The sequence below is a fragment of the Galeopterus variegatus genome, unplaced genomic scaffold, assembly GCF_000696425.1.
Source record: "Galeopterus variegatus unplaced genomic scaffold, G_variegatus-3.0.2 Scaffold7725, whole genome shotgun sequence".
Lineage (NCBI taxonomy): Eukaryota > Metazoa > Chordata > Mammalia > Dermoptera > Cynocephalidae > Galeopterus > Galeopterus variegatus.
In genome coordinates this window covers 29,103-33,457 of record NW_007733836.1, presented here as the reverse complement: position 1 = coordinate 33,457, position 4,355 = coordinate 29,103, and the positions used below count along the sequence as shown (strand labels likewise).

The 4,355-nt window shown below is 36.0% G+C and overlaps 1 pseudogene; it reads left to right on the top strand.

Moving 5' to 3' along the window:
• Positions 1-2,864: 2,864 nt before the first annotated feature.
• Positions 2,865-3,785, top strand: LOC103607805 (annotated as a pseudogene).
• The last annotated feature ends 570 nt before the right edge of the window (positions 3,786-4,355 follow it).

Sequence of the window (4,355 nt, the reverse complement as noted above, 5' to 3'; positions counted from 1 at the left end):
AAATGTGGTATGTCTACACAATGGAATACTACTCAGCTATAAAATCGAATGAAATACTGCCGTTTGCAACAACATGGATGGAACTTGAGAGAATAATATTGAGTGAAACAAGTCAGGCAGAGAAAAACAAATACCACATGTTCTCACTCATTGGTGGGAGCTAAAAAATAAACAAATTAATTCACCCACATACACACACAAACCCAGGGGCGGGTGGGGAAGAAGATATAACCACCATACTTTTATGAAGTTGTTACAACAAGCAAACGGAAAGGACATTCTTGGGGGGGAGGGGAGAGAGGGAGGAGGGAGGGAGGTGTCGGTGATGGGCCATAATAATCATATACATTGTATATTGACAAAATAAAAATTTAATGAAAAAAAAAAAAAGAATTGCGTGGGTGCAGTTTGATGAAAAATCTTAGGCCCAGATCAGAGTTTCTACACAACCCAAGTGTATCAGGTCTCTGGAGACCTGGAAGTACCTATAAGGTCAGCCATTAAACCCTCAGCTGCACAAAAAGTCTTCCCTAGGGAAAAGGCAGCAAAATAGCAACTTAGCTCAACCACAAAGCTTACGTACTGCTTCCCCATTTAAGAAGAAAGCAAAAGACAAAAATTAGTTTGGGCCCAGGCACAACACCAGCACCTTGGGGCCCACCAGGGGACATGAGGCATTGAGTCGGACACTAGACCCCTACTCCCACAGCCAGGCACACCATGTCAGCACCTTGGGGCCTGCCTGCAGACCTGAGGCATGAAGAAGGGGACCAGACACCCATTTCAGAGTGACTGAAGAAGCATCTGCTCTATGATAATATTGGGAGACCTGACCACACCTCTCAGCATTGGACAGATCATCTAGGCAACAAATCAACAGAGTAACCATTATTTCAGAAGGAGAGAAAAAAATCTAGTGTAATTGCTAAGAGGGGGATGGGGAGAGATTGGACAAGGGACATAAAGAATAATTACAATTTGTAACAATACATATGCTAGTAATAATGATTTGATCAACATATCTCAATGTTGAAGCCCAAAACATGTATAATCAGTTTTAATTCGATAAAAACTTTTTAAAAAAATTAAAAAGGTCAAATGAACAACCTAATGTAGCACCTAAGGAACTAGAAAAACAAGAACGAATAAAACCTGTAGTTAATGAAAGAAAAAAAAAAGATGAGAGCAGACAAAATAGAGACAAAAAAATACAAAAGGCCAATAAAAGTTGTTTTTTTGAAAAAATCAATAAAATTTACAAACCTTTAGTCAGACAAAGAGAAATAAGAACAGATTCAAATAAATAAAAGATAACGCTGGCATTACAAATGATGCCACACACATACAATGAAACATAAGACAATACTGTGAACACCTACACTTACAAAAATCTGATAACTTAGAAGAAATAAACAAATAGCTGGGCACAAAAGCCTACTAAGATCAAATTATGAAGAGATAAAAAATCTGACCAGATTCATAATGAGTAATAATAAATTTAATCAGTATTAAAAAGGCTGTCATCAAAGAAAATTCTAGGACCTAATGGCTTTACTGCTGAATTCTACCGATGATTTAAAAAAATAACTAATACCAATTTTTCTCAAACTACCACAGAAAATTTGAGATAACGAAAATTCTTCCAAATTCATTTGCAAGATTGGTGTTGATAACAAAATCAATAAATGCATAAGAAAATGGAAAACTACAGGCATCCAAATTGGAAGAAAGATAATTTTAAAATTTTTGCAAGATTGTATAATCTCATATGTAGATAACATGAAAGACTTTGCAAAAAACAACTTAGAACTAATAAACAAATTCAGCAAAGTTGCAGGATACATAATTAATAAACAAAAATTAGAGTTCTAATAGTCTAGTAGTGCACTATCTAAAAAAGCAATTTAAGAAACCATCCTATTTACAATAGCTACAAAATATTATATACCTAGGAATAAACAACCAGTAGGAGAAAGATCTATACACAAAAACTATAAAACATTCATCAAATAAAGAGGCTATGAATAAATCAAAAGATTTCTTGTGTTCACAAATTGGATAAGTTAATATTGTTAAAATGTTCATACTGCTCAAAGTGATCTGCAACTAAAATGCAATCTCTATCAAAATACCAATGACATTCTTCACAGAAATATTTTTTAAATTCTAAAATTTATGTGAAAATATGAAAGACCACCAACAGCCAAAGTAATCTTGCAGAAGAAAATAAACCCCAAAGCTGAAGGCATCACAATACCTGACTTCAAAATATACTACAAAACTATAGTAACAGAACAGAATGGTACTGATACAAAAACAGACACAGAGACTACAAATATAGAGCCAAGAAATAAATCCACACATCTACAGCCAACTGATTTTTTACGAAGGCCATAAAAATGCATACTTTGAAAATAATATCTTTCATAAATGGTGCTGGAGAAATTATTCACATGCAGAAAAACAAAACTGGACACTTACTGTCGCAATATACAAAAATAAATTCAAAATGATTAAAGACTTTAATGTAAAACTTCCGACTCATAACTAGTAGAAGAAAACATAGAAAAATGTGTCATGACATTGAACTGGTCAAGGATTTTTTGAATAAGATATCCAAAACACAGGAAACAAAAGCAAAAATAGATAAAGGGATTATATCAAACTAGAAAGCTTCTGAACATCAGGGTAAACATTCAGCAGGTGAAGAGACAACCAACAGAATGGGAGAAAATGTTTGCAAAGTGTATATTTGACAAATGGTTAATAGCCAAAAAAAATATGAGAAACTCAGCTCAATAGTACAACAGTCAGGTTAAAAATGAGCAAAAGTCCTCAATAGAAATTTCTGGGGGTAAAAAGATATGCGAGTGATCATCGGGTATATGAAAAATGCTAAACATCATGCGAGTGATCATCAGGGAAGTGCAAATTAAAATCACAATGCCACTTCACTTTAATTAGAATGGCTATTATAAAAAAGACAAAAAATAACTGTTGGCAGGGATGTGGTGAGATCTTTTATACTGCTTATTGGAATGTAGATTAGTACAACCATTATTAAAAACAGTACGGACATTTCTCAAAACATTAAGAATAAAACTATCTCCCATTGAACACGGTGGCAGCTTTGGTGGCAGTTCATGTGTTTTTTTTTTTTTTTTTTTTTTTTTTTTTTTTTTTTTGCCAGCTGAGATGGGCTTAGACACAGGCAAATATGCCTAAGTGAGCTGAAGTTGGCATTGATCTTTGGTACCACCTACTCACGTGTGGATATCTTCCAGAATGGCAAAGTAGAGATAACTGCTTAAAGATTAGGGGAACCACCTCAGGCTATGTTGCTGACATCAAAAAAATTGATAGGTGATGCAGCAAAGAATCGAGTTGCAACGAACCCCACCAAGACAGTTTTTGATGCCTAGCATCTGATTGGACATAGATTTGATGATGCCATTGTCCAGTCTGATATGAAGTACTGGCACTGATGGTGGTGAATAATGCAGAAAGGCCCAAATCCAAGCAGAATGAAAGGGAGAGACAAAAAGTTTCTATCCAGAAGTGTTGTCTATGGTATTGTCAAAGATGAAGGAAATTGCAGAATCCAGCCTTGGGGAGACTGTTACCAATACTGTGGTCATTGTGCCAGCTTGCTTTAATGACTTGGTGCCAGGCTACAGAAGATGCTGAAAGAACTTGGTCACAATGTAGTTAGAATAATCAGCTAGGCAACTGCTGCTGCTGTTCCTTATGGCTTAGACAAAAAGCTTGGAACTGAAAGAAATTAGCTGATTTTTGACTTAAGAGGTGACACCTCCTATTCCTGATGATGTATTATTTTTCTGAGGATGGAATCTTTGAGATCAAATATACAGCTGGACAAAGTCTACAACCCCATGATTACCAAGATATACCAGAGAGCAGGAAGCATACCAGGAGGAATGCTTGGTGGCTTCCCTGGTGGGGGAGCTCCTCCCTATGGTGGTAGTTCCTCGGGGTCCACCACTGAAGAGGTAATTAAGCCAACCCCAATATAGATGTAGCACTGTCCAATGTTACACTTCTCTCTGTGTAACAGAGATGCAAAAAGAATTACTCAGAGCACCATGAATGCATTGAGAAGCCCAGAGGGACTGTATCCCAGAGAGCAATGGGTACAGCCCCCATTCAAAGTTAGCTTTTGCATTTTATTGTAAAGACAAGGAAGTTTAACAAGAAAATTCAGTTGATCCAATCATTACAAAAGGACACAAGGACATGGGCAGTTTTACAAAAGTTATCTATGGCTAAGCATAGCTTAAGCAATGGAAACCAGTAACATCAGTAAAATTAACAATGTGACGTTCCAAAGCACAATT